We start from the raw sequence: 27,003 nt of genomic DNA on the forward strand, positions 1-27,003 counted from the left end.
CTATGGCCCCTACTTCTTCTCCCCCTCGTGAGGATCCCTCCTCCGAGGCACCGTCGAATAGGCAACGACAGTTTGGATGGGATGAGTTTGGATCATGGTCTGTGGAATATGGAGTTATCAGATCAACATGAATGGAGGTTGGAGGAAGTATTATCCAGTAACACTGTGGCCGCGTCTATTTTTGTTAGTGTTATCAGTTGTACACCGCAACTGATTATTTTTTATTATAAACTAGAATTCTTCTAGTTGTGTCATGGTTGCAGTTGAATATTTTCCATTTGTCCTATGTTCTTTTTAAATGTAGACGACGTCATTTGAATGAGAGAATTGGGCTAATTCTAGAATAAACTACTACCTTAGTACTAGTATTACTCATTTAGAAAAATATCTAACATCTAACAATTACAATCCTAAAGAACTCTTATACACCTACCTCAGGTAGTATATATAGAGAATACTCATGCGAAAAGTATATTTGGCTCGCGAGCTCCAGTGCTCTCGCCATTCTAAAAAAAAATAAAAAATATTTATTAGTTATCAAAAAATCTGAAAAATAATTCTGTAGATTGTTAGTGATACATCTCACAATCATGGAAAATCTCAACCCAAAATTCTTTTTAATTTGAGCTAGACAAAAATAACAAATCTGACATATTTTTGTAGATTTGAAAATGACTACTCGGATCTGCACTTTTGTCTCTTTTGTGTAGCTTAAAATATAAAGTATTTGAAATTGATATTTTACACGTTTGTTGGATACATTATTGGCTATATGCACATATTTTTTTTAGAATTTTTTGAAACTCAAAAATATGATTTTTTATTTATTTTAAAAACGAGATCACTGGTGCCCCTGTGCACCAAATCTCTGTCCATACTCATGTGGCAACTTTCAACAATTAAGTCCACTCAACTAAAAAAAGCTCCACGTCAGCACATTCATGAACCCCACCGGTCAACAACTTTCAACAACCCGGCCCGACTCTTCCGGTTATCATGGTCAACCCCGTCACATTCTGCACCCGTCTTTCTTCAGTTCAGGTTGCTTCATCCCATATCCCTCCATCTGCTCGCTGTCAAAGCCGAAGCCACATCGGAGGGAGAGGCGCCCGTCGCTGAGAGCTCGCGACCGAGGAAACCGTAGCTGGTGGGTCCAATGGCATTGGAGTAGGGAGCGGCGCGGTGACCGGATCCGCCGAGCGATGGGGAAGGGCACCGGGGACCAGCCGGACTCAGCTGGAAAGGAGGAGGAGGAGACGGGGACGGCTCGGGGGAGGCGCCTGGGGAAGCGGGGCGAGTGCGGCGCCGATGGCGGTGCTGCTCGGCGCTGTTCTGGCTGCCCCTGTTCGCGCGGCGGCGGAAGCGGGGGAGTACAGGTGGCGCGGAGGTGAGTGCCGGGGAATGCATGTCGGTTGCTGAATCGTACTCGCGTCTGGCTACTGCTATTCAGTTAGAATACTGGGGCTTATCCTTTCCTTGATGAACATTAACTTGAAAAGCGCATACTCCATATTGTTTTAGCTCTCGCACTTTTCTCTTTTGATGCTCACTTCGTGGAATTAGGCTACAAAAAGCCAGTTGTTCATCACAACTTATGGCTAGTGACCAGATATTCAGTTGACACTAACTCTCGGTTATGACTATCATAGTGACAATCTTCTTTCCCAAAATGAATGCGGTTTCTGAATTGTACATGGTAACAAAAAAATCTGAGGGCCTTCTCTTTACCTAGTTGGCACATCGTTCCTGAAGGAATATATGTTATTCTTCCTTCAACAATATTCCGGCATCACATTCTGCTTTCATGAAATGGGAAACTTTCCAATTTCTTATGTTTCTGTTTTCTGCAGCTGATGTGGGTTTCATGCTTTGCGAAGGACGCTTTCTGAGCTTAATGGAAACAAGGGAAAACTTAAGTATGATACTTTGAAGGGATAGGCATCGGCAATTCCACGGTCTGTTCTGATTTAACTTATTTATTAATAGCAATTGTTCATGAGTTAATTTGCATTTTATTTCCTTTTTTACTCCAAGTCTCTGTAATTTCCTTTGATGCAACTGCCGAGTCAAACTGGACTACTGTGGCTTTTGGAATTTGGCCCTATCCAAGTACATCCACCATATCAACAACAGTGTTAAGCATCCAGATGTCATCTTTAGTCTCCTTGGTTATACAGTAGTCCACTCTCCATGTGACACCATCGCTATTTGGGACTTCTTCTTTTGAAATTTTGATGTTTCCTGGTGGAATAACAATTATACCTCCACAAAATGTTTTTGTCCTTCCGAAACATGATGGCTTATTTAATTTCTCGTTGAACTTTCCTATTGACGTTGTACAGGACAAAGTGGGCGAATTGAAGGCCCAGATGAAATCCGGCTTATTTCTTAACAAACTTGAGGTGTGTGCTTCTTTGCCTCTAAACTATCTGTAAAGCATTATTTATGTAGCATCTTCAGTATTGTTGATATAAATTTTCATCAAAACTAAGTTTGGTGATTTGATCAATGCAAGTCGGTATTATTTGGAGAGGTCATGTTGGACTATATACTTTCTATAGTTGTGACATTTATGGCGCATAACAAGAAATCAATATTTAAGCCATTGTCCTGACTAATGAGCACTGCAACTCAAATGTTCCATAACTAATGTAGATCATTAATGTGGATCCCCTAGCTATTATTTGCCGCTCCAGATGTCAAGCTCACCGAGACACTGACCATGCAGGATGTAACAAGTTACATTATCATCAATTTTTTCTCACCGATAACATCTGTGCTACTGTTTAATAAATTATTCAAGTAGTTTCAATGCTGGATAAAAAACATGCTTCTTCTCTGTTGATTTCCATGCTAGTAAATACGAAATTTTAACTCTGCTCTGCCTCCTATTGCTCATGTTAAGACTAGAAAGTGCAATCGTATGCAACCCTTTATGTGCCAAGCTTACAAATATGTTTTAGAATGGATGAAAATAAACATCCTTTGTGTAACCCTTTCTTTCTGAATGCAGATCCTACATGTTATGTTGATAAATCTCGATGGTTCAACAGCTGCCCGTCCTATAGTTGTTCAAACATCTATTCTCCTTGCTATTGGGGCAGATAAGAAGCCACCATCATCACGAAGATTGAAACAGTTGGCTCAAACATTAAGAAATTCTTCAAGAAACTTGGGTTTGAACCACACTCTGTTTGGGAGAGTGAAACAGATTAGCCTGTCCTCTTATCTGCAGCATTCACTAAACAATGCTGGCAGTGCTCATCCCCCAAGCCCAGCTCCAGAACCTTGCAATCAACCCCATTCAACTTATCCGGATGATAATGACAACCACCATCACCATGGTTACCACCATCAGCACCACCATCACCACCATGATTCTTAGTTATCCGGGTTAGCAGCATTTGACCCCTGCCCCTGCTCCTGCTCCTATGCACAGCACACCAATTTTTGTGAGTTGCGATTCCAGTTGTGCACACAAGAAAGACAATGGCAATGGAAAGCACCGTTCAGGTCCTTGCATGGATCCTCCACTATGGCCTATGGCACCTGCAGCATCTCCAAATAGTTACGAAGCTTCAGGTCCTTATGTAGACCCACCAGCATTTCATTCGATGATTCCATCATCTCCACTTCCCGCTGTAGTTCTTCATGTAATGCCACCAACTGAGAGTGTAGCCTCCCAACAAGTATCATCAATATCACCTGCACCATCTACCTGTGAGTAATTTTTTGTACTGATTATTGTTGATATGTCTATAACTCTCTAGTGTTTATACATTTCACAAGGCAAATTGTTTGAATGACTGCACTTTTCCTAATAGGTGGCTACAAGATATAGCAGAGTGCTAGAGCCATTGATCTGAACATGAATATTATGTTGCATTGGTAACTTTCTTGTGTAGCTAAGAAAAAATTTGGTATGTTATGCACTAAACTGACCTCTTATGTCGTGTTTTTTGCAACCAGCTGTGTTGTGCCTGCACATGTCGCATCTCTTCTGAGTTTTCCAAAAAAAAATGAAAACAAATCATAGACATAATTTGTATTGTATCTTGTTCACCAACAAAAAATCATCAAAAAGTATGATGATTTGTAACTTCTGCAAAAAAGGAGAAAATTGCATATTGCTACCACAATTGCGGCTAGGGTTTCAGAAAACTACCACTTTTCAGGTCAACTGCAAAAAACTGACACTTTTGCGTTTAATGGTTTCAAAAAACTACCAGTTCTGTGTAACAATCGGTTTGGCCCATTTGATCAACTTTTTGACAGAGATGGCCCACCATGTCATTCAGATAGAAAACTTGATCAAATGGTGGGCCATCTCTGTCAGAAACATGATTAAATTGGACCAAACCGAGTGTTACACACAATTGGTAGTTTTCTGAAGCAATTAGACGTAAAAGTGGTAGTTTTTTGCAACTGACCGGAAAAGTGGTAGTTTTTTGAAGCCCTAGCCTCAATTGTGGTAGCAATATGCAATTATCTCGCAAAAAAGAAATAGATAAGTGAACAGCATCCTTTGCCATTTACACAATGTTTTTTTTTTGCAGGCACAAATTGTTCGTACTTTTAATGAGATATTGTAGGCGCACTAGATGTAGCATAATATATATACCCATAAATTCATACCTTTTGAAAACTTAGAAAAGCTGCATGCAAAATGGGGTGCGGGTGCAGCTAGCTGCAGATTTCCTGGAACAAATGATAGAAATTTGAAGATATGCAAACAACAGAAGCTTGGACCACCAGTTTGCAAATGAACCTGGCTAGCAAAAAGTTATTGATAGCCGTCTTCGGCAATTTCTTAAAGGGTGTACATATGCATGTATAGTGTAGCAGAGGCTAAAGGGGGTGTATTTGTGGTCAAAGCCATAATGACAGCAGGCCCTAAGTGCACTTACTTTCCCTGAGTTGCTTTGTACAACCATGCGCATGTCAAATAAATAATTGCGCCATTGTTAAGGTTTTAAGGGGCAAAGATCGAACTCTTTCAGTTTCGTATTATCATGGTGTCGTATTATGTTGTAAATATAAAATTGAGAGTAGATGGGTCTGTTCTAGAACATAGGAAACAGAGATGCTCTGCTAGATTTGTGTTTACGGTTAAAATACCTGTATAATTAGCTTTAGGATGTAGTCTTGAGTAGATTCATCCGGGACAGAAACCCAGGTGTAGTCACTGTTTCGCTGATGCTGAAAATTGGTGGCTTTCTCATGTTGGATTTCCCCAGTACCTGTATACCTGGAAGTTGATTCTGCATTTGTATGCTGCAGTAAATTGGTGGCTTCCTAGTATTTTGATTCTCCATTAGTGTTGGCTATCTTTCCACTTCAGGTACAAAGTTTGACTACATCGTAGGCAGGTCAAATAACCAAACCTATTCATGGGCTGTCTGTCATGCAGTTATGCCTTAGACAGAATAAAGTAAAGCAGGACAAGCAAACAGATTGACAATCAGTTGAAATTAACCCAAAAGCGTTTCTTTTGCCCTGGATGTGTGCTATATCGTATTTTCTGATGTGGGGTTGCGATAACGAGTAGATCCTATTGGTTGACAAAGCCATTGAAGCAACTATGGAGAACTTTGTTTCAGGTAGTGGGACACTGGGAGGCTATTTCTAGGCAAGAAGAAGGAAGGTGCAGAAGGAAATGTTGCGAACTTATCTGAAGGTCCATTTCAGTGGTAAGCCATCACAGAAAAAGCATTGCAAAACTGGAATGACAATGACACATGCTATCAGACAGAATAAAGGGGAATAAGCCGTGTTGGCTCTGCACATATATCTTGAGAAATGAAGTCTGAACTCAGCGATTTCTTCTTGTTGTCTCATCACATGACCGGAAAACATTTTTTAGGGCGGGGCAAGCGATCCTTTACCATATCAGCTTAATCTAACTCCTGGTGTGGCTGATGAAAACCCTCCGTGACGATCTGTTGTTGGTGGCACACTGTTGCTTCTCTGACTTGGTTTAAACTTTCTAGACCAACACAATCTTTTCGAGTTGCCAGTTCATATCAGTCGAGTTATTAGCTGTGAACTGGACATTATTTCCGACCGAAGGCGATGTGTATCCGCCCGCCAGGTGCGACATCAAACAGATCTGCTGATTTGTGCATCTCTGCAGAAAGAACCACGAGACATGGATAAAGTTTTTAACACTGTTTGTCAGTTGCAAATGCCCCTGGGTCCTATGCTGCCAGGGGAAGCAATTCTATCTCCCTTTTTAAGAGCACAAGCAACTCTCGGCATGCTTTACTTTGGGCCTATTAGTCTATTACACGTGTATTGGTTATAGTATACTACACGAATGCTGCTTTGTTTCTTTGCTTTTGGACCAGTTGATGCTCTACAAGGATCTGTAGCTAATATTTGCTCCATTGGCTAGTACACGTATAACTTCTAGAATGGCTGCGATTATGAATTATTAGGTACATGTCACCGATTTGTGAGTGGATAACTAACATGTGGTTATCCACCTAGGGCATGTACAATGGTGATAAGAGCATCCCCACTCGTTCCCAGAGCGCCGTTTTTCTCATCCGGACGGTGAAATTCAGCCCAGTCACGCCCCCGGTTCCTCGATTTCGTTCGGATTTGGGCCTTTATCCATCCGGCGAGCCCACGCCATCCCCGGTCCCCCGAGGCGCGCTCGGGGACTCCGGACAAAGTGAAAGCGCGCGAAACGCCGAGAAATCTCTCCCGCGCTTTCGCTTCGGCTTCGCCGCAGAGGTGGCCCCGGCCGGTCAGCGGCGCACGCATCGTCTTCCGCGCGCAGTAAAGGCTGCCGCCGGTCAGCTCGCCGCGGACACGTAGCATCCACGCGGCATTAAATCGCCGGCTCCAGCCCCGCCTAAATACCCCGCTCGCCGCGACGCGTAGCACCACTCTTCCTCTTCCCTCGACCCTTTTCCCTCGACGAGATCCATGGCATTCAACGACGAAGACGGCGCGGCCAACAACGGCTTTCCCCGCCGGTCGCTCCACGCGTGGGAGGGGCACCTCCTCCACTAGGCGGGGTACCCCTGCCCGCCGGACACGAGGCCTCCCGGCGGCGGGTGGCGGCTAAGTGGGGGCGGCGTGCCAATCCCGCCGCCGCCCCAGGGACGCGCCCTCGACGTCGCCATCGAGGAGGTCCGACTGACATTGTCGGACCAGGAGCGCGCCGAGCCACGCTACCACCCCAACAACTACACGGCGTGGAACTCCTACTTCCTGCGGCGGTGGGAGCAGGAGCTCGCCTCCTACGACGGCCCGTCGCCTCCGCCTCCGCGCACCGGACGCAAGCGTTGGTGGAGCGTGCCGGGCCGGACGCTCGAGGCCGTCCTCGAGCACATCGAGGGTGGCAACTTCCCCCTTCTGACGATGCCCCCGCTGTCGAGGGCATCGGCCAGCCGCCGCTGGGGAAGCAGCTGACAGCCACAACGCATGGCCGCCAGTTCCTCGTCGTCAGGTTCGGCGTCGAGGTCGACGCCGATCTCCAGGTCGGTGCCATCATGGGCGTCGGTGAAGACGGAGCCGCCTTCCTCGCCGAGCAACCGCGTGCGCGGCGGCAGAGGGATCGTCATCCGCGAGCCCTCGACAACACGAGGACGCCTCCGCCCCAAGCGCGAACCGGACACCTCCAGCGAGCGGAAGCGCAAGCCGGCGAAGGTGAAGGTGGAGGAGGCCGCCGACGCCGAGGACGCCGCGATCCTGGAGGCGGTAATGGCGAGGTCCCTCCAGGACCTCGTCCCCGCCGAGAACGCCATGCCCCTCGACCAGGCTAGGGAGCAGTGGGAGAAGGAGGATGCGGAGCGGCAGGCAAGGCTCCTCGAGGACGTCGCTCGCTACCGCCGGCCCGCGACTCCTCCATCTGGGGTCCCCGTCCCCATCATCGACCTCGAGGCGGAGTCCGACGACGACTGGTACAGGCCCCCACCGTCCCCGCCGCGTGACGGTGGCCGGTGGGGAGTCCCCGGCTAGGGCACCAATAGCCAGGCGCCACCTTCCGATGATGGCGGCGACGGCGACGAGGACTACACGGTGTTCTACCGCCATTTCGACATGTAGAGCGCCGTGTTTTAATATTTTAATTTGTATCCCCCGACCGAAGCTGAAATATATTCGAATTCGGCCTCTATGTATGAACTTCGCCCTCTATATAGTAAATATCATTAAATTTAGTCTAAATTTAATCGTTTTAAGCCGTATTTCGTCAAGTTTTCGTTTTTCGAATTTATATCGGCGTCTTAGCCTAAGACCGCGACTGGGAAACTGGTCCTCCCCACGCCAAATTTACGTCCAATCCGGACGTAAATTACCCCGGATTTTGGCGTGGGGAGGGCAAACGAGTGGAGATGCTCCAACGTTATAGATGATTTTGGTGAAGTGGAGGAAGAGAATGAGGAGAGAGAGGGCGCCTATCTTTAGAATAAGTGGCTTGTAGAGGCGACTCCGGGTTCCGGAGTTCTCGCCAGCGGATTTGCTGCTCCCCTCCTCCTTCGGTCGCCGTCTCGGCGCCGTGAGGTGGTGGTGGTGGGGGGAGCCTCGGCTCTGTCCGTGCGTGTAGTTAGTCCTAGGGTTTCTAGGTGTGTGTGCCCATGGCGTCTCCGAAGACGGCGGCGGCGTATGTGTATAGGGCTTCGTCCTCCCCCTCCTTTCCCCGTTCCAGCGGCGATGCTGGGGAGGCTGTGGAGGTGGTTCATCCGGTGAGCTACTCCGTCCTTGCTTCTCTGGCCGGCCGTGGCGGTGAGGGGAGAAGCTGGTGGTTGGTGGTGATCTGATTTTGGTGCTTCTGGTGGAGGTGGTCTTCTTCTTCGGTGTGTCTGCTCTGGCCGGCCGTGGCGGCGATGGGAGCATCGGCTGGAGACAGTTGGGTGCAATGTAGGATAACGTTGCATAGAAAACAAAAAATTTCCTACCGCGAACACGCAATCCAAGCCAAGATGCAATCTAGAAGATGGTAGCAACGAGGGGTATCGAGTCTCACCCTTGAAGAGATTCCAAAGCCTACAAGATGAGGCTCTTGTTGCTTCGGTAGACGTTCACTTGCCGCTTGCAAAAGCGCGTAGAAGATCTTGATCACGATCGGTTCCGGCGCCACGAACGGGCAGCACCTCCGTACTCGGTCACACGTTCGGTTGTTGATGAAGACGACGTCCACCTCCCCGTTCCAGCGGGCAGCAGAAGTAGTAGCTCCTCTTGAATCCGACAGCACGACGGCGTGGTGTCGGTGGCGGTGGAGAACTCCGGCGGAGCTTCGCTAAGCGTGCGGGAAGTGGAGGAGCGGGGCGGCTAGGGTTTGGGGAGAGGGGGGCGCCGGCCACTATGGGGTGCGGCCACCTTGGTGGTGTTTGAGGTGGCCGGCCCCCTCCCCCTTGGCCCTCATTATATAGGTGGAACCCCAAGAGTTGGTCTCCAAGTCTTCGAATAAGAACCGAACCAAAAACCTTCCATATGGAGGGGAAACCTAGCCAAGCTAGGACTCCCACTAGAGGTGGGAGTTCCACCTCCCATATGGGGGGGGGGTGGCCGGCCCCTTAAGGGGGAGTCCACTTGGGACTCCTCCCCCACTAGGGTTGGCCGGCCATGGAGGTGGAGTCCCATGTGGACTCCACCTTCCTTGGTGGTTTCTTCCGGACTTTTCTAGAACCTTCTAGAACCTTCCATAGAACCTTCCGCGTCAATTTAATTCACATAAAATGACATCCTATATATGAATCTTATTCTCCGGACCATTCCGGAACTCCTCGTGATGTCCGGGATCTCATCCGGGACTCCGAACAAATATTCGAACTCCATTCCATATTCAAGTATTACCATTTCAACATCCAACTTTAAGTGTGTCACCCTACGGTTCGTGAACTATGCGGACATGGTTGAGTACTCACTCCGACCAATAACCAATAGCGGGATCTGGAGATCCATAATGGCTCCCACATATTCAACGATGACTTTAGTGATCGAATGAACCATTCACATACAATACCAATTCCCTTTGTCACGCGATATTTTACTTGTCCGAGGTTTGATCTTCGGTATCACTCTATACCTTGTTCAACCTCGTCTCCTGACAAGTACTCTTTACTCGTACCGTGGTATGTGGTCTCTTATGAACTCATTCATATGCTTGCAAGACATTAGACGACATTCCACCGAGAGGGCCCAGAGTATATCTATCCGTCATCGGGATGGACAAATCCCACTGTTGATCCATATGCCTCAACTCATACTTTCCGGATACTTAATCCCACCTTTATAGCCACCCATTTACGCAGTGGTGTTTGGTGTAATCAAAGTACCTTTCCGGTATAAGTGATTTACATGATCTCATGGTCATAAGGACTAGGTAACTATGTATCGAAAGCTAATAGCAAATAACTTAATGACGAGATCTTATGCTACGCTTAATTGGGTGTGTCCATTACATCATTCATATAATGATATAACCTTGTTATTAATAACATCCAATGTTCATGATTATGAAACTAATCATCCATTAATCAACAAGCTAGTTTAAGAGGCATACTAGGGACTTCTTGTTGTCTACATATCACACATGTACTAATGTTTCGGTTAATACAATTATAGCATGATATATAAACATTTATCATAAACATAAAGATATAAATAATAACCACTTTATTATTGCCTCTAGGGCATATCTCCTTCAGTCTCCCACTTGCACTAGAGTCAATAATCTAGATTACATTGTAATATACCTAACACCCATGGCATTCTGGTGTTGGTCATGCTTTGCCCTAGGGAGAGCTTTAGTCAACGGATCTGCTACATTCAGATCAGTGTGTACTTTGCAAATCTTTACTTCTCCATCTTCGATGTACTCGCGAATCGAGTGGTAACGCAGCTTGATATGCTTCAGCCTCTTGTGTGACCTTGGCTCTTGTGCATTGGCGATGGCACCCATGTTATCACAGTAAATGATTAATGGGTCCAATGCACTAGGAACCACACCGAGCTCTACAATGAACCTCTTCATCCATACCGCTTCGATGAAGCCTGCGAAGCCGCTATGTACTCGATTCTGTTGAAGACTTCACCACCGTGCACTGCTTCGAGCTTGCCCAACTTACTGCGGCACCATTCAATATAAACACGTACCCAGATTGTGACTTAGAGTCATCAGGATCAGTGTTCCAACTTGCATCGGTGTAACCACTTACAACGAGCTCTTGGTCACCTCCATAACAAAGAAACATATCCTTAGTTCTTTTCAAGTACTTCAGGATCTTCTTGACCGCTGTCCAGTGTTCCATTCCTGGATCACTTTGATATCTGCTAGTCAAACTAACAGCATGTGCTATATCCGGTCTAGTACATAGCATGGCATACATGATAGATCCTACTGCTGAGGCATAGGGGATTTTACTCATCCTTTCTCTTTCTTCTGCCGTAGCCGGTCCTTGAGTCTTACTCAAGACTTTGCCTGGTAACATAGGTAAGAACCCTTTCTTACTTTCGTCCATTCTAAACTTCTTTAGAATCTTGTCCAGATATGTACTCTGTGATAGCCCTATTAGGCGTCTTGATCTATCTCTATAAATCTTGATGCCTAATATATACGATGCTTCACCAAGGTCTTTCATTGAAAAACTATTATTCAAATAACCTTTAACACTGCTTAATAGTTCTATATCATTTCCGATCAATAATATGTCATCTACATATAATATCAGGAATGCTACAGAGCTCCCACTCACTTTCTTGTAAATACAGGCTTCTCCATGACACTGTATAAACCCGAAGTCTTTGATCACCTTATCAAAGCGTCGGTTCCAACTTCTTGATGCTTGCTTCAGTCCATAGATTGAACGCTGAAGTTTGCATACTTTGTCAGCATTTTTAGGATCGACAAAACCTTTGGGTTGTACCATATACAACTCTTCCTCAATGTCTCCATTAAGGAACGCCGTTTTGACATCCATCTGCCAAATCTCATAATCGAAAAATGCAGCTATTGCTAATAAAATCCTCACAGATTTTAGCTTTGCTACAGGTGAGAAAGTCTCATCGTAGTCAACTCCTTGAATTTATCGGAAACCCTTTGCGACAAGTCGAGCTTTATAGACAGTAATATTACCATCTGCATCTGTTTTTCTCTTGAAGATCCATTTATTCTCGACAGCCTTTCGGCTATCAGGTAAGTCTACCAAAGTCCATACTTTGTTATCATACATGGATCCCATTTCAGATTTCATGGATTCTTGCCATTTGTTGGAATCTGGGCTCATCATCGCTTCTTCATACGTCGCAGGGTCCTCATCATTGTTATCCACAATCATGACATTTAGACAAGGATCATACCAATCAGGAGTGGTACGTTCCCTTGTCGATCTGCGAGGTTCAGTAGTTTCCTCGTTCGAAGTTTCATGATCATTATCATTAGCTTCCTCTGTTGCCGGTGTAGGCGGTACAGTACAACTTCGATGCTGCGCTACTCTGATCAACGAGTATAGATTCATCAATCTCATCGAGTTCTACTTTTCTTCTAGTCACTTCTTTAGTGAGAAATTCTTTCTCAAGAAAGGTTCCGTTCTTAGCAACAAAGATTTTGCCTTCGGATTTGTGATAGAAAGTATACCCTATAGTTTCCTTAGGGTATCCTATGAAGACGCATTTCTCCGCTTTGGGTTCTAGCTTGTCCGGTTGTAACTTCTTTACATAGGCTTCGCAACCCCAAACTTTCAGAACGATGACTTAGGTTTCTTATTAAACCATAATTCATACGGTGTCGTTTCTACGGATTTTGATGGTGCTCTATTTAAAGTGAATGCGGTTGTCTCTAATGCATAACTCCAAAATGATAACGGCAAATCAGTAAGAGACATCATAGAACGAACCATATCTAAGAGAGTTCGATTACGATGTTCGGACACACCGTTACGTTGAGGTGTTCCCGGCGGTGTCAATTGTGAAAGTATTCCGCATTTCTTTAAATGCATGCCAAACTCATAACTCAGATATTCACCTCCACGATCAGATCGTAGAAATTTGATCTTCTTGTTACGTTGATTTTCTACTTCACTTTGGAATTCCTTAAACTTCTCGAAAGTTTCGGATTTATGTTTCATGAAATAGATATACCCATATCTACTCAGATCATCTGTGAAGGTTAGAACATAACGATAACCACCTCGCGATGCTACGCTCATTGGTCCACACACATCGGTATGTATGATTTCCAATAAGTCAGTAGCTCGCTCCATCATACCAGAAAATGGAGTCTTTGTCATTTTTCCCTTTAGACATGCTTCGCATCTATCAAGTGACTCAAAGTCAAGTGATTCAAGTAATCCATCAAGATGGAGTTTCTTCATGCGTTTCCCTCCAAGAGGACCAAGACGACAGTGCCACATATAAGTAGAATTATCATTTAATTTAATTCGCTTAGCATCAATGTTATGTATATGCGTATCACTACTATCGAGATCTAACAGAAATAAGCCATTCTTTTGTGGTGCTCGACCATAAAAGATATTATTCATAAAATAGAACAACCATTATTCTCAGACTTGAATGAATAACCGTCTTGCATTAAACAAGATCCAGATATAATGTTCATGCTCAACGCGGGTACAAAATAACAATTATTTAGGCTTAAAACTAATCCCGAAGGTAGATGTAGAGGAAGTGTGCCGACAGCGATTACATCGACTTTGGATCCATTTCCAACGCGCATCGTCACTTCATCTTTCAGTAGTCTTCGTTTATTCTTTAGTTCCTGTTTCGAGTTACAGATATGAGCAACCGAACCAGTATCAAATACCCGTGTACTAGAACGAGAACCGTTGAGATAAACATCTATAACATGTATATCGGATATACCTTCTTTCTTCTTCTTGACAAGGCCGCTCTTGGATCAGCCGGATACTTGGAGCAATTACGCTTCCGGTGTCCCTTCTCCTTGCGATAATAGCACTCAGCATCGGGCTTAGGGCCGTTCTTAGGTTTCATAGGAGGCATGGCAGCTTTCTTGCCACCCTTCTTGAATTTTCCCTTAGACTTGCCTGTTTCTTGAAATCGGTGGTCTTGTTGACCATCAACACGTGGTGCTCTTTCTTGATCTCAATCTCAGCAGCTTTTAGCATGCCAAAGAGTTCAGGTAACTCCTTGTTCATGTTCTGCATATTGTAGTTCATCACAAAGTTCTTGTAACTTGGTGGCAGTGATTGAAGGACACGATTAATCCCCAGTCTCTTAGGAATCACTATTCCCAAGTCACTGAGTTTCTTCGTATGCCCGGTCATGGCGAGCATGTGCTCACTAACGGAGCTGCCTTCTTCCATCATGCAGCTGAAGAATTGTTTCGATGCTTCATACCATTCCACGGCCGCATGAGTCTCAAAAATAGCTTTCAGCTCTTTCATCAACTCATGAGGATCGTGGTGCTCAAAACGTTTTTGAAGATCGGATTCAGGATCGCATAGGATGGCACATTGAACTTGAGAGTACCGTATTTTCCGAGTCTCGTAAACAGCTTTTACTTCATCGGTTTCGGTTTCTGCAGGAGGGTCACCTAGCGGTGCATCAAGCTCACATTGCAGATTTCCACCGGAGAGGAAGATCCTCACATGACGGAACCCGATCGGTGAAGTTGCTACCGTTGCTCTTAAGTTTTTCTTTCTCTAGGAACTGGTTAAAATTGATTGGGGACGCCATCTCTACAACATATATTTGCAAAAGTTTAGACTAAGTTTATGACAAATTGAGTTCAAATTTTAATTCAACATAATTAAAAATCTAGGTGAACTCCCACTCAAAACAATATCCCTCGCATTGTCTTAGTGATCACACGAACCAAATCCACCGCACCTATGTCCGATCATCACGAGACAAGGTGTGATTTCAATGGCGAACACTCAAAGTGTTCATCATATCAACCATATGATTCATGCTCTACCTTTCGGTATCACGTGTTCCGAGACCATGTCTGTACATGCTAGGCTCGTCAAGGCCACCTTAGTATCCGCATGTGCAAATCTGTCTTGCACCCGTTGTATGCACTTGTTGATTCTATCACACCCGATCATCACGAGATGCTTCGAAACGACAAGTCTTGGCAACGGTGCTACTAAGGATGAACACTTTATTATCTTGAGATTTTAGTGAGGGATCATCTTATAATGCTACCGTCGCGATCTAAGCAAAATAAGATGCATAAAAGGATTAACATCACATGCAGTTCATATGTGATATGATATGGCCCTTTTGTCTTTGCGCCTTTGATCTTCATCTCCAAAGCACGGACATGATCTCCATCATCTTCGGGCATGATCTCCATCATCGTCGGCGTAGCGTCAAGGTCAATGGCGCCGTCTTCATGATTGTCCTCCATGTAGCAACTATTACAACTACTTTGAAATACTACTCAACATGAAATTTAAAGACAACCATAAGGCTCCTGCCGGTTGCCACAATACAATAATGATCATCTCATACATATTCATCATCACATTATGGCCATATCACATCACCAAACCCTGCAAAAACAAGTTAGACGTCTCTAATTTGGTTTGCATATTTTACGTGGTTTAGGGTTTTCGAGAGAGATCTAATCTACCTACGAACATGAACCACAACGTTGATACTAATGTTTTCAATAGAAGAGTAAATTGAATCTTCACTATAGTAGGAGAGACAGACACCCGCAAAGCCTCTTATGCAATACAAGTTGCATGTCGAACGAGGAACAAGTCTCATGAACGCGGTCATGTAAAGTTAGTCCGAGCCGCTTCATCCCACTATGCCACAAAGATGCAAAGTACTCAAACTAAAGATAACAAGAGCATCAACGCCCACAAAACCATTGTGTTCTACTCGTGCAACCATCTATGCATAGACACGGCTCTGATACCACTGTAGGATAACGTTGCATAGAAAAAAAAATTTCCTACCGCGAACACGCAATCCAAGCCAAGATGCAATCTAGAAGACGGTAGCAACGAGGGGGTATCGAGTCTCACCCTTGAAGAGATTCCAAAGCCTACAAGATGAGGCTCTTGTTGCTGCGGTAGACGTTCACTTGCCGCTTGCAAAAGCGCGTAGAAGATCTTGATCACGATCGGTTCCGGCGCCACGAACGGGCAGCACCTCCGTACTCGGTCACACGTTCGGTTGTTGATGAAGACGACGTCCACCTCCCCGTTCCAGCGGGCAGCGGAAGTAGTAGCTCCTCTTGAATCCGACAGCACGACGGCGTGGTGTCGGTGGCGGTGGAGAACTCCGGTGGAGCTTCGCTAAGCGTGCGGGAAGTGGAGGAGCGGGGCGGCTAGGGTTTGGGGAGAGGGGGGCGCCGGCCACTATGGGGTGCGGCCACCTTGGTGGTGTTTGAGGTGGCCGGCCCCCTCCCCCTTGGCCCTCATTATATAGGTGGAACCCCAAGAGTTGGTCTCCAAGTCTTCGAATAAGACCCGAACCAAAAACCTTCCATATGGAGGGGAAACCTAGCCAAGCTAGGACTCCCACTAGAGGTGGGAGTTCCACCTCCCATATGGGGGGTGGCCGGCCCCTTAAGGGGGAGTCCACTTGGGACTCCTCCCCCACTAGGGTTGGCCGGCCATGGAGGTGGAGTCCCATGTGGACTCCACCTTCCTTGGTGGTTTCTTCCGGACTTTTCTAGAACTTTCTAGAACCTTCCATAGAACCTTCCGCGTCAATTTAATTCACATAAAATGACATCCTATATATGAATCTTATTCTCCGGACCATTCTTAACTCCTCGTGATGTCCGGATCTCATCCGGGACTCCGAACAAATATTCGAACTCCATTCCATATTCAAGTATTACCATTTCAACATCCAACTTTAAGTGTGTCACCCTACGGTTCGTGAACTATGCGGACATGGTTGAGTACTCACTCCGACCAATAACCAATAGCGGGATCTGGAGATCCATAATGGCTCCCACATATTCAACGATGACTTTAGTGATCGAATGAACCATTCACATACAATACCAATTCCCTTTGTCACGCGATATTTTACTTGTCCGAGGTTTGATCTTCGGTATCACTCTATACCTTGTTCAACCTCGTCTCCTGACAAGTACTCTTTACTCGTACCGTGGTATGTGGTCTCTTATGAACTCATTCATATGCTTGCAAGACATTAGACGACATTCCACCGAGAGGGCCCAAAGTATATCTATCCGTCATCGGGATGGACAAATCCCACTGTTGATCCATATGCCTCAACTCATACTTTCCGGATACTTAATCCCACCTTTATAGCCACCCATTTACGCAGTGGTGTTTGGTGTAATCAAAGTACCTTTCCGGTATAAGTGATTTACATGATCTCATGGTCATAAGGACTAGGTAACTATGTATCGAAAGCTAATAGCAAATAACTTAATGACGAGATCTTATGCTACGCTTAATTGGGTGTGTCCATTACATCATTCATATAATGATATAAACTTGTTATTAATAACATCCAATGTTCATGATTATGAAACTAATCATCCATTAATCAACAAGCTAGTTTAAGAGGCATACTAGGGACTTCTTGTTGTCTACATATCACACATGTACTAATGTTTCGGTTAATACAATTATAGCATGATATATAAACATTTATCATAAACATAATGATATAAATAATAACCACTTTATTATTGCCTCTAGGGCATATCTCCTTCATGCAAGTGGTGGCTGGCCTGGACGGCGCTTCGTCGGCTGGAAGATGGGTGGTGCTGGGGAGGTGGCGTTGTGGCCGTGCGCGTTCATCGCGTCTAGGTTCCGTTGCGAGGCGGCGGACGGCTCTTGCGGCCATCTACGACATGTGGCGGTGCTCCTTCCCCGGTGGATTGAGGTACGAGGATGGCGGCGAAGTCTAGGTTCTTGGGAGCCGGCTTCTGGATCCGATTATTTTTTCTTTCAGGTTGCTCAGGTTGCTTCGTGCAAATTTCAGGGTCCTCTTGCTTTTTTTCTTTTCTTTGGTGGACTTGCTTGTAATTTATACTGAGTATCTTGAATATATGGGTCGGATCCTTCCTAAAAAAAAGAGAATAAGGAGAGAGAGGAATAGCTTACAAACAACATTTTTGGTGTTGCATGGACGGAGTCTGTAATTTATACTCACATGTAGTTATGGCTAAAAATAGATAACTTATAGATAAATCATTGTATACACTGTCTATATCACTATCTGTATATGACATGGCAGACACCCGCTGTCTAAAACAATGTACATGCTCTAAGCCCAAAAAAAACTAACATATGGTTAAATGATTAGAAGGGCAGTGACATCTCTCAGAGATTAAATCCTAGACTTATATTTTAAAGGTTATTAAAGGCGGAATATTCATTGAGAGGTGACCTTCCTATTGAGGTTACTAGATGATTGTGGAGACTTAGAGCATCTCCAGTCGCGTTCGCCAAACCGTCCCCCAAACCGCGCCGGATTGAGCGTTTGGGGGGCGTGTTTTGTTCGTGCCGCCTTTGGGGGACGTCGCTCCCCAGCCGCGTCCCCCAAACGCCGCCCCCAAACATTTAAAATAATATTTTTAACACATAAACCATTTATCAAATGTAGCATATGAAAAAAAAATGTTTTCGAGGATTGTTTTCAAATTAAATTACAACAAACAATAAAACAAGTAATCAAATATAAAAAAAAGGGCTAGATGATACATCAAGGTGCCACGGTATTTCCTTTGATCCTCCACAAATGCTCAACGAGATCAGCTTGAAGTTGCTCATGCACATTGCTGTCACGGATCTCTTCGTGCATGGCGAGAAAATCAGCAAAATCTGCAGGCAACTCATGATCAACCTCCGCGAGAGGGCCTTGACACTCATAGGGACCAACATGTGACCTAACATGATTCTTGCGGTCATCCTCGATGATCATGTTGTGCATGATCACACAAGCCTGCATCACCTCCCACATTTGGTCGTGAGACCAGCTTAGAGCAGGGTACCGGACAATGGCAAATTGTGCTTGAAGCACACCAAATGCCCGCTCGACATCCTTCCCCGCAAGCCTCTGTCGTGTAGCAAAGTGAGAATTCTTCAGACCTGATGGATTCGAGATTGTTTTGACAAAAGTGGCCCATTTTGGATATATACCATCGGCTAGATAATAGCCTTTGGTATATTGGTGGCCATTGATCTCATAGTTGCATGGTGGAGCATGCCCTTCCACTAGTCTGCTGAACACCGGAGACCGCTGCAACACGTTGATGTCATTGTGTGATCCCGCCATGCCAAAGAAAGAATGCCAAATCCACAGGTCATAATCTGCCACGACTTCAAGCACCACACCGCAATATCCATGACGCCCTTTGTATATACCTTGCCAAGCAAACGGGCAGTTCTTCCATGCCCGGTGCATGCAATCGATGCTTCCAAGCATTCCAGGAAATCCTACGGCAGCATTTTGTGCCATGATCCTTGCGATCTCTTCCTCGGTTGGCCCTCTCAAGTAGTATTTGCCAAACTTTCCCACCACAGCTCGGCAAAACTTGTACATGCACTCAATGGCAGTAGACTCACTCATGCGAAGGTAGTCGTCCTGTATCGGTAGGTGCTCCGTATGCAAGCATCCTCATGGCGGCGGTGCACTTCGAATGGATGAGAACCCGAGAACGCCTACGGCGTCGACCTTGAGCTTGAAGTAGGGGTCGAACTCTCGAACGCCGTGGAGGATATTCATGAACAGGCCCTTGCTCATCTCTGTACCGGCGCCGAAAATTGTCGGCATGTGTTGCCCCGTCGGCGAAGTAGTCGTTGTGCAGCATGGCATGCCCCTCCATCCTCTGCCGGGGCTTCGACTTCCTTCTTCCCGGCCTTGATCCTCCGCGGCGCGGCCTCTTCCTCTTCTCCGCCTCAGCGTCAAGCATGTCCTGGAGGGACGCGATGATCAGCAAATGCTCCCGCAGGTCGTCGTCGAACGCTTGCTCGTCCTCCAGCAGCAGGGCAACCATCTCATCGTCGCTGTCCATGCCTAAAGCAAAATCAATGGTTAAAATTGCGCCGAGGCAGACGACGCAACAAACAGCGACCAATCGCGCCTACCTGGCAAGTCGTCGAGCACCTTACGTGCGCGGAGGTGGGGCGGATTGTGGCGCGTTACGTGAGGCGCTGGCGACGCGCGGCGGCGGCACGACCGGCGGGAGCCCGGCCGCGACAACGGTGCGACTCAAAGACAAATCAGACGCCCAAACGGCCGGGAAATCCAGCGGCGGCGGTGGAGTGGGAGGCGCGGGAAGGAAGGAGCGACGAGAAAAGAGGCGCGAACCAACGGTTTATGCAAATAGTCGCCGACATGTGGGAGCCCGCCTCGCTTTTCGTTGTGTCCGGCGTCCCCGGAGCGTCCCCTGTGGGACGGGGACGGGCTCGGGGCGCCGGACACCGTATGGGGCCGCGCCGGACAAAAATGGGCTTTGGGGGACGCGGCTGGAACGCTTTTTTTGTCCGGCGCGCCCCAAATCCCTTTGGGGGACGCTTTGGGGGACGCGACTGGAGATGCTCTTAGAATGTCTAAAAACCATCGGCTCGGGGAGGTGCTCATAAAGGTGGAAGGTGCATGCCTTTATAGGGCGGTTGAGTGTGTGTAAGCATTTATAAGAGTCTAGACGTAATGTGTTTCTAGAAAGAAGTACGGAGTAGGATGTAAGTGCGTCACAAAAGAGAAAAAAATTGTTAAGAGTACAGACAAGTAGACAACGGTACTGTTTCTGGACACACGCACTACAAATCAAACTTCCTGAGCAACTAGGCCACTGGTCACTTGCACACGCACCAAATTACAACTTGCAACGTCGTCCAAAGCACAAACTTTGTTGCTCAAGATGGTTATGGTTATCATAATTAAAGAACACGCGCACGGCGCACGGCGCACACGCAATTGCGCGGGTGGCACGCCATTGAATTCGTCACGCATTCCTGTCGTCGTTGCTGTAGCAACAGCCGTCAGGGGTAGCCCGAGCCGAGACACTCCTCCCAGAACTTGCGATCCTCCTCCTGGCGCCTCGCCACCGCCGCCTTCGGGTCGCCGCCGTCGTCGTCCCTCTCTTCGGCGTGGTTCCGCGTCGTCTTTCTACCGGCGGAGTTAAGTGCCCATGAGAAACATGCGCTGCTGCTGCTCTGCTGGCGCCACCAGACGAAGTTGTCGCTCCCAGCAGGTTCGTCGTCGTCCTGCCCCCGGCTGCCTTGGCTTCCTTCCACGCAGCTCCCGCAGCCGTCGTCGTCATCGCTGCCATCTTCAACGAGATCCGCGTGGATGGCCGTGTCCGCCACCTCCGTGGGGCAGCCCGACTCCGCCACGCTCTCCTTCCTTTCATGGGCGTCGGCCGTGCGACACCTTGCGTACGGCGGCGACCATGGCGGCGCTGCAGCCGCCGCCGCTGGTGGTGGCGGAGGTGGTGGCGGTTGTTGGGGAGCTAGGTGCGGTGGCCGCACGGTGGCGATCGGATACGGAGAGGCCATTGAAGAGGAAGAGCTTGAGATTACTCGTTTTGTTGTGCGAATGTGCATATAAGTAGTGGGAAGCAGAAACTGGGCGGGTCAATTCTCACAGTCGTTTCCGCAGAGACGTGCACGAATCTGTACATTGCAAAGTCTCCGCACGAAGGCGCGCGGGGACAGATATGATGACAGATGCCTTGGAATTTTATCTGCAGATGCATGATGTACTATGACGATGCTTAGACGATCATGTACATTTGAAGTAAATATATATCGTCTACTGGCACCTTTTTCAGCACATAAAATGCGCACCACGTGCTTGGTAAAGAAGCTCCCCAGAAGTACAGTACTAGCTCGTGTAAAAGCACCTAGCTTCAGCTAGGTATACATTTGCACATGACACATCCTAGTCTAATTACTAATAGTGGCCATGGGTCTATAAATTATTGGATTGGATGGATACGCAACTAGCAGTCTTCCGATCGGGTGACGCAGACAGGCGCCAGATCTGGTGCCCCCCTTCTTCTAGAAGGCGAACCCTGGTTTGGCATGTGCTGGAGCGAAGGCATTGCCCTTCCTTCTAGAAGGCAGCGATTGAGAAGGCCGTCCTTCACTCTCTCCACTTTGGTTACGTGTAACCTATGATTCCAGCGTTCTGTCATTGTTTTCATTAATACCACGTGCTCACCTCCTTCACCATCTTCTGTCATCAGCCGCCAACAGTTTCAGCGATTGTGTACTTGCTAGCAGTACACTGTGGCACGGCCGATGGTTGATCACTTGAGCTATGTGTCTACACTGCTGATTTTGATGCATGCCTGTTTTGTTGGTGTCATTTTTTAAATTCCTTTTTTGCTTTGAAAGGCGGCGTACAAGTTCGTCTGCGTGCGTGAAGATTATTGCTGGAGTCTTCGTGAAACAATTCATCCGTACCATGGAGAGCGATACATTGGATTATAGTATGGTTTATGATAATTACTGTTAAGTGACCATTAATAACATAACAGGGCATTTGGTCTAGTGGTATGATTCTCGCTTTGGGTGCGAGAGGTCCCGAGTTCGATTCTCGGAATGCCCCATTTTTGGTTTTATTTTTATTTCTAAATGCTTGAAAGTTGGAACTAAAGCTTTCCTCCGTGCCATATGACCAAGTACCAACCCATCGACCCCGACCCAACCAAGCTAAATCGATGAAATTGTTTCTTTTTCTTTACATGTATATGGCTGAAATTGTTAGTTTCCCATGCCCACTAATGCTCCTATTTTGTTTTTTTAGAAAATGGTATTTCTACGTTTCAAAAAACACCACAAAAATACCGTATGTAACTACATTATAGCATATATGCCAGAAGTTTTTCTATTAAATAATTTATATTATGGGTTACCTAAAAAAGACAAGTTTGGGGTAAAAATCCTTTTTTATCGATATAGCCATAATTTTGTATTTTCTGCAACCCAAAGATAACTTTGTTTACCGAAACTTTGCACAAGTATACAAAACATGTTTACGATTTATATATTTTTTTAAAAAACTTAAAACTACCATTTTCAATTCCATCTATATCTTCCAAGAATAGCCTATCCCAAGCCTTGGTAAAAGAGCAGGATTGTAATAGGCTTGGCGAGTCAAACTAAAAACCAACCATTCCTACACATGAAATCCAACAGAAATTCGTTGGAGCGTAACCCTCTCACTAACGTGCAATATTGGAAGCAGAGGGTGTTAAACGAGTAAGAGTCACGTCGTCACCATCTTAAGCCTTGTTCGGCAGAACAGGTTTTGAGGGGAATTAGTATCCCCTCAAAACCTCTTCCGTTCTAATCCCTACAATCCCATCTCTTAAAAACTTCATTCGGTAGGTAAGGTTTGATGCGCATATTAAAAATGGCATCGCAAAGCAATAAAGCTCATACACCATCCGTCTGGATTTAGATGAGGCAACCTCAATACAAACTTGTTTTTTGCAAAAAAAGTCCTCACACATTTTAAAATCTTACAAGATAGTCCAGAAATCAGAAATTGGAAATATAATTTTTCCCGTGTCCGACCTCCCCATCATCCGCCGAAGTCAGGGCCGGGCACAAGGAGGAGGTGGAGACAGGAATCGCGCATGTGAAGGTGTTAGGCCGAGGCAGGAGTCGTGCCTGGCCGAGACCGCGAGCCGCGCGTCATGGAGCTCGAGGTCGAACAGAATGGAGCTCAGCCTCCTCTTGCGCCAAGGAGTGGGAGGCCGAGACGTTGCTCCTCTCCATCATGCGTCTCCGTCCTTTCTCCTCTTCTTGCTCACCGTGTCATCGCCACCCTTGCACACCATGGACGCTCCTCCACCAGCCGAGCCTCCGGCGTGGACATCCTTGTCGTTGCTTCCCCAGGTCCATGCTCCCATTCCTGCCCGAAGGATCCACGGTTCATCTTCGACCTCTTCGAGCCCGCTTGTCGACCGCTTAGCCTCCTAAAAGGTGCCATATCTCCTTCAATTCAGTTACAACAACAACATGTAAGCATAAATAGAACAACTAGAGTAAGTAACATGTAAATCAGCCCCTAATGTGATACAGTGTGCATCTAATTCAAATTCAAACATAAAAGGAGGATGAGTCATATTGTTAGCTTTCTGAAACTAGTGCATATTCTTAGAGTCTTCAATAAAATAGATGACAATGAATTTAAATCATAACCTAAGATGCAATTTCCCCAAAATCATCAGAACTCAATTTAATAATACAAATATATGGACATCTATGAACCAACAACATGCACCTTCCCAATGATTCATCTAATAATTGAGAGAAGAAATCAAAACATACAGTGTGAAAATCAATGTGTCACATGCATAACCAATTCTAACAAGCTTGGAGGGGACGAAAATTCCTAGATCTCGAATATGCACGAATCAAAAACAAATTTAAAAAATTAACTTGCAATGAATTAAACAAATAACGTAGAGCAAACAGAGATTCCATAATGTTAAAAGAGAGCAAACAGAGAGCCAAGAGATTCTTTCTTGCTCAGAGAGCAAACATAGAGCAAACTCCTATATAGATTTATTGAGAAATAAATAAAGATAATTTCATATTATCCGTAATATATCAGCTGACATCTTATACCACCAACCAAACTGCTGATATCCTCACTAGTGGCCACTTTGCACATATAAGTATCTTGTTCTAGTCTGAGTTTAAGCTGGCTAGGGATTTGAGATTGGATACACACTTATCCAACTGCTATTTTAGATGGGTCTGATAAATTTGGTTGTACTGCATGTTTAGCTAATGCACATGGGGTGGAATCTGGTCAGAAGAATTTTACTCACTCCTGGTTGTACTGCATGTTTAGATGACGTATCCGACGGAGCTAGCGAGGGTGTGGTCTTCCTCCATGATGGAGAATGTTGGAGAGGTCGAGTCCGTCACCGACCGATGCTCCATGGCTGCTTGCCTACAAGGAGAGTCGACCGAGGATATACTGTCGCACCTAACCAGGACAAGAGCACAAGAAAAGGAAAGTGCTAATTCATCAAACCTCTCTCTTTAGTAACAATGGGTAGCAATATCTTATTCACATCTGTTAAGCTACCGCTACTAGGAACAGTGAATTAAGAAACATTCTAGCCTAGTCTAGGCTCTAAACTGATACTACAACCCCAGTCCAACATTTGATTCAAGTTTAAGAGAGGGCAAGCTTTGTGAATCTAATCTAATACCACAGTCTAATATACAAATATCAACACATAGGACAAGCTTCATATCGGAACTCTTAACAAAAGTAGATAAACTAAAAATTGACACGCACAACAACTAATACCACTCCTTCACTCAGGCCACACGACTGCTAGCTACAGGCTACGAGCCTACTACCACCCTGAACCCAGCGTTTTTAAAGGCAACTTCACCTACATGAGCTATATCTACCATTCACCTGGTGCTTTGAGATTGGTGAGGCTTGTGATATTTATCTAATATAAAACCAATAACTGAAACACAAGTAAAACTTTTATGAAATTAAGTTGATATATGGAAAACATTGTGAAACATTCTGACAAAAAAGTGAAACTACTGACGTCACCGCTGATGTCACTTCGATATGTTTCAAAAAATATCGTGTTTCAGTTAAGTTTCAATTTAGTTTCATAATTTTTTGAGTGGACTGAGTTAGCACATGGGTGACATCACGGATGACATCACTGATGTAGGTACCATTCACTGTAAAAAGAGGTTTTTGCTACCACCCCTTCCTACACTTGTATTCAAGAACCCCATGTCCAAAGAACCAGATCAAGAACCGAATCTCACAAAGGCATTGAACTAGGTCTGCATCTAGCAGTGGATGGTACAAGGAGGAAACGAAGTGGATAGCACTTACACGGGAAAGATCTTGGCGTCAGTGCGGTCGGTGGCATTGGCCGATCGGCGGTGTCGGAACGGAAAGCAACATACTATAGAATGACGAAGGAGGTGGTGGAGCTCCAAAGTACAAGGCTTCAATATTGTGAAGCGGCCACTGCCACAACGGGAGGAGGTTCGGACAGTCACTGTGTGCGTCACTAAGAGCGAGAAACGCGGAAGGGGGCGAGCATTTCGTTTCCACCCCCGAACCCGGCGTCACCAACGTCTATCTCTAGGGTCAATGGGGTTGAGACCGCCCTATACCGGCCTGCCAAACGGGTGTGGACGATTCAATTGGGGTCAGGATAAGACAAATCAACCCAGGCCGAAACACCCCTACCGAACAAGGCCTTAGTGGTGGACTACATCTTCGCTCGGATGTTGTGACAAGTGAGGTTCTTTGAATCCCACTCGACAGATGTGAAGGACGAGGAATCTAGGTGAGGCAAATAGTTTGCTGGTGGGCACTTGAAATGTAGGATCCTTGACTAGGAAGTTATGAGAGGAAGTTGCGGCTAGGAGGCGTATAAATATTCTTTGTGTCCAGGGGACTAGATATATAAATTGGGCAGGTCAAAGGGTGAGGGAAGTCGACAATACCAGTTTCAAGCTTTGGTATTATGGGTCAACCAGTACTAGGAATGACGTAGGTGTCCTTATACATAAGAGCCTCAAGAATGAAGTAGTGGATGTTTAGAGAGAGCGAATGGGTAATCCTAGTCAAGCTAGTTGTTAGGAATATTGCCTCAAACGTAATTAATACTTATGCCCCATAAGTTGGGATCAATAGGTTTTGGGAGGACTTGGAGTATGTAATTAGAAATGTATAGAAAAATGAAAAGCTCTTTTATTGGAGGAGATCACGATGGCCATGCGGGTACAACTAGCATAGTGTTTGAGGGCAGCCGGTGCATGAAGGCTTTGGGTATGGCGAGAGAAACCTTGAGGGTAAAAGCCATCCTAGACTTTGTGGTACCCTACAACTTGTTGGTAGCTAATACCTTCTTTAGGAAGAGGCAATCCCACTAAGCGACCTTTACTAGTGCCCAACGCTCTAGCCAGATTGACTATGTTCTCACTAGAAGAATGTACAAGAGAGCTTGTTTGGATTGCAAGGTGAATCCTAGAGAGTGTGTTGTGGCGCAACATAAGCTTATGGTGTCTAACTTTTTCTTTCACGCACATGCGATGTGGGGTA

At 45.9% G+C, this 27,003-nt stretch overlaps 1 long non-coding RNA gene and 1 other non-coding gene across 4 annotated transcripts; both read left to right on the top strand.

Moving 5' to 3' along the window:
* Window positions 1-942: 942 nt before the first annotated feature.
* Window positions 943-5,003, top strand: LOC127332122 (uncharacterized). Of its 3 annotated transcripts, XR_007870217.1 has the most exons (6): window positions 943-1,387; window positions 1,851-1,955; window positions 2,343-2,402; window positions 3,014-3,720; window positions 3,825-3,920; window positions 4,557-5,003. It is a non-coding gene; the product is annotated as an uncharacterized lncRNA (long non-coding RNA). The 3 variants fall into 3 exon arrangements; XR_007870216.1 differs by having other exon boundaries at window positions 3,825-5,003; XR_007870218.1 differs by lacking the exon at window positions 3,825-3,920.
* A 17,422-nt stretch (window positions 5,004-22,425) lies between these two features.
* TRNAP-UGG (transfer RNA proline (anticodon UGG)) lies at window positions 22,426-22,497 on the top strand. Its single transcript has one exon. It is a non-coding gene; the product is annotated as a tRNA-Pro (tRNA).
* Window positions 22,498-27,003: the final 4,506 nt, after the last annotated feature.

This window comes from Lolium perenne, chromosome 4 (assembly GCF_019359855.2).
Source record: "Lolium perenne isolate Kyuss_39 chromosome 4, Kyuss_2.0, whole genome shotgun sequence".
NCBI lineage: Eukaryota > Viridiplantae > Streptophyta > Magnoliopsida > Poales > Poaceae > Lolium > Lolium perenne.